Source organism: Pinus tabuliformis, chromosome Q, assembly GCF_031772625.1.
Source record: "Pinus tabuliformis cultivar Carrire ecotype Pingquan chromosome Q, CPIR1, whole genome shotgun sequence".
Classification (NCBI taxonomy): Eukaryota; Viridiplantae; Streptophyta; class Pinopsida; order Pinales; family Pinaceae; genus Pinus; species Pinus tabuliformis.
Window position 1 is genome coordinate 147,578,129 of NC_142296.1, and position 10,800 is coordinate 147,588,928.

Here is a 10,800-nt window from a genome sequence, read left to right on the forward strand (position 1 = left end):
AGGCCGACGCAATGGGTATGACATTCTGCAGAGCAGGCTGAGAGGTTCTTCCTCTGTTCTCAGTGTTACTTCCTCTACGCGGGACTCCTCGATGGTGAGGCATTCTCTGAATGACAGAGCAACTGAGAAAGGGAAGAAGGCAGAGCTGATGGGAGAGAATCTGAGCGCAGAGGAGCCCAACAACACCAGTTAACCATGCGAGCTTCCAAACAAGTTGAGCCAGGCAAGGGTGCGGGAAGAACCCCGAGCGGAGGTAGAACAAACCAGTTACAATGGCGTAAATCAGATATGGATCCATACATAAAACCTTACGCAAGAGCTCTTGAACCAGGCGCTCATAAATGTCGAATTGTGCGACCAACATACCATTTTGGAGATGATTAAATGCGTGTGCCTTTGAAATTGTCCGCCAGCCAGAGGTGCATGCTATGGGGGTCGTCCGCTAGCCAGGTGCAGGGCCAGCTGCCTGCTTTGTGCGGCCTCTCATAAATAACATTTATTAACACCTGCATCCGGGTTGAAATTAAATAGGATTCTATTTAAATAGAAATAGAAATTAAAATTAAAATTAAAATTTGTATTTAATTGAAAAAAAAAAAAAAAAAATGTCATTTAAACTAAAACCAATTCATTATAAATTGACATAGACACTAGAATCAATGTGTTAAAATTTTAATAGGAATAGACATGTACACTAAAATCAATGAATTTATAATTAGCATGTCTCCAACGATCATAGCATACCAAAATTGAGATGCATACTAAAATCAACGCAAAGATTTTAATATATATGCATTAATTTTAGTGTATATTTTTCATCGTTAAATATTGTTGCATTCTATATTCAATTTATTTCTCATATATATCTTGATGCATACATTTGAATTAGCAGAAGAAAAATAAGTTAACTTAAAATTATGAGATTCATCTCAAACATGTACATAATTTTATTCTAAAAATTTTGTTATATATCAAAAATGAAAAAGATACACTAGAATTGATTCTTTTGAATAATGGTCTATATATTCAATGTCAGAAAATAAGTAAATTTTAAATGATAGAATTAAATATACATAATTTTGATGATTTTCTAATTTTATTAATTTTAAAAAAATTGAAAAAAGTAATACTTTCAATCGACTAAGAAAAGTGGAAAAACTTTAAATGATTATATCACATTTAAATACATACATAATAGTATTCATACATAATAGTAAGACCCCATGATTAAAGCTAGCCTAAATCATTCTTTATCTTAAATTTATCCAGAGTGGAAAAGGATCACATCCTAAATCCATCGTAATGTTAAATTTATCACATCTTTCAAGGTGTAAAGATTTACTCAAACTAAGTGTTTGTTTATTTAAGGTGACCAAAAATGTTAAAATAAACAATTAAATTAGATGATTTCCCAAATAGCTATTTTTTTATAATACTACCTTGAATACTCACCCTTTTTACATAATATAAAAATAAAAAACATTTATTAAACTAACTAACATAAAAAAATAAATAATTGAATTGAGTTATTTTTAAAATAATTATTTAAAAATTTAATGTAATTGTTTATATTTATTTCTTTGGCATGTGTGGTAACACTTGATCCTAGTTTTCCTTGTAGATAAGGCTCATCCTCAACAGTTTGTGCTAGTGACTCTATTTAGGAGTTGTCTTTAGTGGGACTTTTTGGACTTTCTGGTTGTGTTATTTAAACTAGTTTTTTAAGTGCATATTTGGATTCAGCACCGTGAAAAACCCCTAAAACACTTTGATTGTGCAGGAATTACCTACCAAGCTTGTGATTTCAATAAATTGTTGCAGGGTTTTAGAGAAATTTGAACGGAAAAACCCACAGTGAAATCTTTCAAAAAATGGCACTACAAACAACTCCCTATATTTATTCTTTTCTAAAAAAATAACTAGATTTAAAAACTATTTGTAAATTGTTATTATTTAAAATTATAAACGTTATATATAAATAACACAAATATAATTATTTAAATAATATAAAAAATAAACATCTAAATTAAATTATTTACGAATAAATTATTAATAATCTTAAAAAAAAATTATAATCTACTTTTAAATATGTAAAATATTAGCATATTTGATTAATGTTAAAAATAACTAATTCAATTAAATTATTTCCAAACTAATCATTTATAAAATTATTATAGTGGTGGACAATTATTTTTTAAATACAAATAAATATCTAAATTTAAAATAATACAAAATAAATATTAAAATTTAATTATTTATAAATTTATAGTATCAAAGTCTCTATACATTTATTTATTCAAATAATATAAAAAATGGGCATTCAAGTGAAATTATTCATCAATCAAATGCTTATAAATTACTGTGTTTAAATTATTTTTCCGAGTGTGCATGGGGACTTATAACATTTACATTACGATTGATAAATATCACCGCCACTTTGACATTATGGATTAGTAGATAGAGTCTCGTCCATTTAATATAGCTCGGTAGATTCGATAGTCTTGTTCCTTAGCAATTACTGTGAAAAATGAAGAGGATAAAGAGGCCTTGCTTTAGAGTGTGGTCATCCCCGACCCAGCAAGAAGTGTATCGAAATGGCGTCAACAGCTGCTAAAAACTCTGAATCGATTATGAATGTGAAGATTGTGAATGAAGATGAATGGCTTCTCGGCATGGAGCTCGCACATTTCTCATGCCTCCCCATGGCGATGAAGGCAGCCGTCGAACTCGACGCTCTCCAAATCATAGCAAATGCCGGCAATCGCGTCCAACTCTCGCCCACACAAATCGTTGCCCATATTCCGACGACGAATCCCGACGCCGCCATTACTCTTGATCGGATCCTCAGAGTGCTGGCCAGCCATTCCGTTTTGAGCTTCTCTGTGACCACGAACGAGAACGCGAAGGCCGAGAGGTTCTATGGTCTCACTTCTCTGTGCAAATATCTTGTGAAAAACCGGCATGGAGTCTCTCTGGCTCCACTGGTGTTGATGAATCAAGGTAAGGTGTTGATGAAGTCTTGGTATTATCTTAAGGACGCTGTGCTGGAAGGCTCGCAACCATTCACCAAAGCCCATGGAATGAATGGGTTCGAGTGTTGAAATCTAATTTCAACGCCGATGTACCAAGCCAGAAACCGTTCACCGGAATTTTCTCGGAGCAATTTGCCGACGAAGGAATAATCCGGCAAGGAGCTCCGATATAATATGGAGCTGACACGTGGTTCACCACTGACGTAATGCAACGTAGTTTTCTCGGGCGATAAAGTTAGGTGACAAAGTGCCTTCCGATATTGTTGTCCACCGTCCGATTTAATTGATTGTTCTCCGCCGTTGATCGATTGAACCTGCATACGACCAGCATTAAATCAAGTTGCATGGAGTGTTCCTCAATTTTCGTTGACCATACTTCTTTTAATGCGTTGTCATAGGATTAGGTGAATACTTAAGTTTCACATACGGCACGTGAAGTTTTCTTTTATATGTGTTAGTCGTATGTTTTAATATGTTTTTTTTTGTATTAAGTTTCATATATATGAGCCATGAAAAATGTGCTCAATGTTGTTGCGTTGACATTTTTTTTGTATGCCACACGGGAGGTAAAGAATGTTGGTGTTCGCAGCAGCGTGAAAGAGAACCAGAGGGTGTATGCACAGCAGTGCACAAGAAATATTTGGTAATGTTTTGTTTTGACCCTTTGTAATGGAACGGTGAAAACGCAAGGTGAAATGAGAACAAAGCCCGTAATGTTTTATGTGCTGAAGGTTTTGTAAAATCCATGAGTGAATTTTTGTAAGCCTGTGTAAATTTTTTTTACAGCAGTAAACTTATGTAAACTTTTATTACAGCAATAAGTTGTTTTTCACAGCAGTGAATATAAAAAGGATTTTACAGTGGTGAATCCCTCTCAGTAACAGAGGATGAATATGTATGAGGCAATATATTTTTGAATAGAAATGCTTTGTGTCAGTTTAATGGTGTCATCTGAGTCATTTTGTTTTTAAGAGGTTCTCTGTCAAAAGATCCTGGACAGAGTAAACAGAGCATTGGCTTTGTGGTAAACATATTGTTTGTTTTTGGTATTTTGCATCAAAAATTCCCAACAGTGGTATCAGAGCTGGACCAGGCTCTTTAAAGAAGTTAAAGAAGCTGAAGGGAGAAGGTTTGTAGCTGCAGCAAAACTTCTCAGGCAGACAGAAGACTCAGACAACGAAGGATTCAGGTATTCTTCACAGCTATCTTGTTAGTTACTAAAGAGACAGTCAGTTTTAAATACACAGTCAAGGAATGGCTAGCACAAGCACTGGTATGGGTATGTTTAACACCCAGCTCCCACAGTTTAATGGGAAGAACTATGACTACTGGTCAATAACTATGAGAGCCATGTTTGCCTCTCAAGATTTATGGGAAATAGTTGAAGATGGTTTTGAAGAACCAGCAGATGAAACTGAGTTCAATGCATTAACTCAGGGAGAGAGAGATCTCCTGAAGAGCAATAGGAAGAAGGATGCAAAGGCCATTTTATTGTTGCATCTAGCAGTAGACCAGAGTATATTTCCAAGGATAGCAGCAGCTAAAACATCAAATGAAGCATGGAAAACCCTCAAGACAGCCTATCAAGGCATGGAGAGAGTGAAGACAGCAAAACTACAATTGCTAAGAAAGGATTTTGAAAACTTGAACATAAAGGAGTCAGACAACATTGAATCATTCTTCACTCATGTGATTGGTGTAATCACACAAATGAGAACTCATGGAGAAACAATTGAAGATAGAAGAATAGTGGAGAAAATATTGAGGGTCTTACCCTCAAGGTTTAATGCCATAGTCACCACCATTGAAGAGACAAAGGATCTCTCAAACTATTCAGTTGATGAGCTACATGCATCACTGATAACACATGAGCAGAGGTTGAGTAGGAATGAAAACTCATCTCTTGAGCAAGCCTTCAAGACCCAGATGTCCTTTGGAAGAGGAAGAGGTCAAGGAAGAGGAAACAGAAGAGGAAGAGGCAGAAGCCAGAACAGAGGTGGAAGGAACAGCCCATCAAATGCACAAGGAAGAGGCAGCAATCCAAATCAGAACCAAGGTCAAGGCAGCAGCCAACAAAGAGATCAGTATCAGGCTCAAGGACAAAGGTATGATAAATCTAATGTTCAATGCTATTATTGCAAAAAGTATGGACATTATGCTAGTGATTGTAGAAAGAAACAACATGATAAGAACAACAGACAAAATTCAAATGTTACAAGAGAAAACAACAGTCAAGAAAATGTATTGTTAGCTTGTAACATGGCTAAAACACATAGCGAGGACATATGGTTTTTAGACTCAGGTTGTAGCAACCATATGACAAGGAATATAGCTCTCTTTTCAGCCTTAAATCAGAATTTGAAATCAGAGGTCACACTAGGAACTGATTGTAAAGTGTCTGTTATGGGAAAAGGGGAGATAAAAATATTTACAAAACAAGGAGAAAGGAAAACCATAGCAGATGTCTACTATGTCCCCGGAATGAGATGTAACCTCTTGAGTGTTGGACAGCTTGTCCAAAAGGGTTACAATGTTTACTTTGTAAATGATGTGTGCACCATCATGGACATACCACCCAGCAAAAGATGCATTGCTGAAGTGAAGATGACAAGGAACAGGATGTTCCCTCTCCGGATCAGGGCAAACTTGAAGAACAAGAAGGAAATGGCAGCAGTCACCCAAGAGGCCTTCCAAAGCGTGCCAAAGGATGAGAACTGGTTATGGCACTTGAGATTCGGGCATCTAAATTTTGGAGGTCTAAACTTATTGAGCAGAAAAGGAATGGTAAAGGGATTACCATTGATAGAGAAGCCGGACAGCCTTTGTGAAGGTTGTATATTGGGCAAACAACATAGAGAAAGTTTTCCATCAGGGAAAAGCATAAGGGCAAAGGCACCCTTAGAGATTATCCACTCAGATTTGTGTGGACCAATGCAAGATCCATCATTAGCAGGCAACCTATATTTCTTGACATTCATTGATGATTTTACAAGAAAGACTTGGATATATTTCCTCAAGAACAAAAGTGAAGTCTTTGAGAAATTCCAAAACTTCAAAGTACTTGTGGAGAACCAAAGCGGGCTGCACATAAAAGTATTGAGAACTGATAGAGGAGGTGAGTATATCTCCAATGAATTCCTAAAGTTTTGTAGAGAAAATGGAATTCATAAACAATTTACAACTCGGTACACCCCACAGCAAAATGGAGTTGCTGAAAGGAAGAACAAAACCATCATGGAGATGGCAAGGAGCATGTTGAAGGCAAAGCATTTGCTAAATGAGTATTGGGCTGAAGCTGTACATTGTGCAGTTTATATATTGAACAGGTGTCCTACAAAAGTAGTCACGAACAAAGTGCCAGAAGAGGCATGGAGTGGGAGAAAGCAAGGAGTCACCCACATGAGAGTTTTTGGGTGTGTGGCCTATGCACACATACCAGATCAGCTAAGGAGGAAGTTGGACAGCAAAGGGGAGAAATGCATCTTCATTGGATACAGTGATGAATCCAAAGCCTACAGGCTGTACATCCCATCTACCAAGAAGTTCTTTGTAAGCAGGGATGTTCAATTCATTGAGGAAGAAGCTTGGGATGGAAGCATAGAGAAAACAGTGAATGTCAAGAACTGTTTGTCTCATGATGAAGATGAAGAGGAGGTGGCTGAAATGCATCCCCAAACAGCAGCGCCAACACAAGGACAGCAAGGGACACCATTGAGGATCAATGAGAGTGCTTCTCCAAGCACACCACAAGGAGGAAATTCAAGTGCATCTTCAAGCACTTGCACACCAAGTGAACGAGGTAAGAAATTTAGAAATCTAAGTGACATTTATGATGAAGGAATGAATTCCTTATTTGCCTTGTATTGTCATGTTGATGATCCTATTCATTTTGAAGAAGCTATTAAAGATAAGAAATGGATAGAAGCTATGGATGAGGAGATGAATGCCATAGAGAGAAACAAAACATGGGATTTGGTTGAGTTACCAAAAGGCAAAGAAGTCATTGGTGGGAAATGGGTCTATAAGACCAAGAGCAATGCTGAAGGCAAGATAGAAAGGCACAAGGCAAGGCTAGTTGTCAAAGGCTACAAGCAGCAGTATGGGAGAGATTATGAGGAGACTTTCGCCCCGGTTGCAAGAATGGAAACCGTGAGAGCAGTGCTGTCCATAGCAGCACAAAACAAATGGAAAGTCTACCAAATGGATGTGAAATCAGCATTCCTAAATGGAGTGTTAATGGAAGAGGTTTATGTGGAACAGCCTCTCGGATATGAGAAGAAAGGTGAAGAGCACAAAGTGTGCAAGTTGAAGAAAGCTCTTTATGGGCTGAAGCAAGCGCCAAGAGCATGGTACAGCAGGATAGATTCATATCTATTAGATAATGAATTTGACAAATGTGAAGGAGAGCCCACAGTCTACATCAAGGAAAAGGATGGTAAAATTTTAATTGTTGTCTTGTATGTAGATGATGTTATTTTCACTGGAAATGATATTTATCTTATTGAGAACTTTAAATCAGTCATGAAGGATGAATTTGAAATGACTGACATGGGTTTGTTGAGATACTTCTTAGGCATAGAAGTAGATCAAAATGAAAAAGGAATTTTTATATCTCAAGCAAGATATGTAAATCAAGTTTTGGGCAGATTTAAGATGGAAGAATGCAAGGCAGCAATCACTCCCACAGTGATGGGATTAAAACTCAACAGAGAGGACAGCAGCAAGGATTTTGATCCTAGCCTGTATAAAAGCATTGTGGGCAGTCTTATGTATTTAACAGCAACTAGGCCTGATTTAATGTATGCTGTTAGTTTAATTTCCAGGTTCATGGAGAGGCCGAAGGAGGCATATTGGCAGGCAGCAAAGAGAATTTTGAGGTATGTCAAAGGTACCAAAATGTTTGGAATTTTATATCATGCCTCAGAACATTCAGATTTGGTTGGGTACACAGATAGCGATTGGGCTGGAAGTGTAGATGATCGGAAGAGCACTTCCGGTTATGTTTTTAATATGGGTTCAGGAGCCATCTCATGGGCTTCTAAGAAGCAGTCCATTGTAGCATTGTCTACAGCAGAGGCTGAATATGTGGCAGCTACAGCAGCAGCATGTCAAGCAGTGTGGATGAGAAGAATGTTGAGAAGCTTAGGCCAAGAGCAGGCAAAAGCGACAGTGATTTTTTGTGACAATAGCTCAGCTATTGCATTGTCAAAAAATTCAGTGTTTCATAAGAGAACGAAACACATTGATACAAGGTTTCACTACATCAGAGAATTGGTGAACAATGGAGAAATTGTCCTAGAACATTGCAGGACTCAAGAACAGGGAGCAGACATCTTGAAAAAGCCACTGGATCAAAAGAGCTTTGAATTTTTGAGGAAGTGTCTCGGTATGACCGAATGCCCAGCTGTTGAAATTAAATGGGAGTGTTGAAATCTAATTTCAACGCCGATGTACCAAGCCAGAAACTGTTCACCGGAATTTTCTCGGAGCAATTTGCCGACGAAGGAATAATCCGGCAAGGAGCTCCGATATAATATGGAGCTGACACGTGGTTCACCACTGACGTAATGCAACGTAGTTTTCTCGGGCGATAAAGTTAGGTGACAAAGTGCCTTCCGATATTGTTGTCCACCGTCCGATTTAATTGATTGTTCTCCGCCGTTGATCGATTGAACCTGCATACGACCAGCATTAAATCAAGTTGCGTGGAGTGTTCCTCAATTTTCGTTGACCATACTTCTTTTAATGCATTGTCATAGGATTAGGTGAATACTTAAGTTTCACATACGGCACGTGAAGTTTTCTTTTATATGTGTTAGTTGTATGTTTTAATATGTTTTTTTTGTATTAAGTTTCATATATATGAGCCATGAAAAATGTGCTCAATGTTGTTGCGTTGACATTTTTTTTGTATGCCACACGGGAGGTAAAGAATGTTGGTGTTCGCAGCAGCGTGAAAGAGAACCAGAGGCAGCACTGCACAAGAAATATTTGGTAATGTTTTGTTTTGACCCTTTGTAATGGAACGGTGAAAATGCAAGGTGAAATGAGAACAAAACCCGTAATGTTTTATGTGCTGAAGGTTTTGTAAAATCCATGAGCGAATTTTTGTAAGCCTGTGTAAATTTTTTTTACAGCAGTAAACTTATGTAAACTTTTATTACAACAGTAAGTTGTTTTTCACAGCAGTGAATATAAAAAGGATTTTACAGTGGTGAATCCCTCTCACTAACAGAGGATGAATATGTATGAGGCAATATATTTTTGAATAGAAATGCTTTGTGTCAGTTTAATGGTGTCATCTGAGTCATTTTGTTTTTAAGAGGTTCTCTGTCAAAAGATCCTGGACAGAGTAAACAGAGCATTGGCTTTGTGGTAAACATATTGTTTGTTTTTGGTATTTTGCATCAAAAATTCCCAACATCGAGTACCTGGCCATCGACCGAAGATTCAATAGGCTTTTCAACAGGGCCTTCTACCATGTTCATGAGCAAGATTCTGGATACTTACGAGGGTTTTAAGGAGGTTCAGGAATTGGTGGATATGGGAAGAGGAGTTGGGTCGACTCTCAATCTCATAGTGTCTAGGTATCCACACATCTCAAGAATCGACTTCGACATGCTCCATGTGGTGGCCGACGCTCCTCACTATCGAGGTAAGTCCGAAGCTCCATTTTTCAACCATTGAAAAACATGATTAGAATGCAATATCTGTGCAGTTGACGAAATCTGGCTAATGTGTGTTTGTTCAGCTGTGAAACATGTGAGTGGAGACATGTTTGATAGCGTACCAAGTGGCCAAGCTATTTTAATCAGGGTATAGCTATGGCTATGCTTGAATGATTATATATCTATCGATTATTAATTTTTCAGTGGATTCTGCATGATTGGAGTGACGATGATTGTGTAAGGCTTTTGAAGAATTGCCACAAGGCCTTGCCAGTGGACGGGAAGGTGATTGTGATAGATACCATCCTCCCAGTGGCTGCAGAGACATCTCCGTCTGCTCGACAGGCATTTCATTTAGATTTATTGATGTTGGCATACTTTCAGGGCGCCAAGGAACGGACAGAGCAGGAATTTCAAGAGTTGGGCCGTGCGGCAGCATTTGTACGAGGTGTTAAGCCCATTTGCTGTGTCAATGGATCGTGGGTAATGGAGTTCCATAAGTAACTTTGATATGATTCCATACCACTTTGTTTATCATAGGGTATGGTTCATCTTTAATTTGATTTCTTCCTCTCATGCTGTATCGATTAAATAATTTCCGTCAAGTTTGGCGGAACGTTCTCTTTCAAGATCAAATCCAATCTCACAACTTCAAGAGGAAATGGCTTAGTGAAACTTTCACATTTTATTATCCATAAAATGTTATCGACGATTGCACGGACAAAAATGATTTTACTATCCGTTGTGAAAGAATAACAATACTAATAATATATGCGGTTTTGGCGACTTTTAAAAAACGTTTCTGATTATGCTTAACCTTGAGCTATTCAAAAGGCTAGGAAAATTTTAGTATTTTTAAAAGCTGTTATGGTATGATTGCTCTAAGTTAATATTCTTACGATGCTTAAGTTATCTAAAAGGTTATAAGGTAGGAAAATTTTAGTATTTTTAAAAGCGGTTATGGTATGATTTCTCTAATATTATTACGATGCTTAAGTTATCTAAAAGGTTATAAAAAAATTTAATATTTTAGTTAGTTGTTATTATATTTTATTAAATAATTATGATGTGATTGTTTATTATTAATTATAATTTTATTA

At 37.1% G+C, this 10,800-nt stretch overlaps 1 pseudogene; it reads left to right on the forward strand.

The window, feature by feature from the left end:
- The first annotated feature begins 2,594 nt into the window (after positions 1-2,594).
- LOC149218681 (caffeic acid 3-O-methyltransferase-like) lies at positions 2,595-10,204 on the forward strand (annotated as a pseudogene).
- Positions 10,205-10,800: the final 596 nt, after the last annotated feature.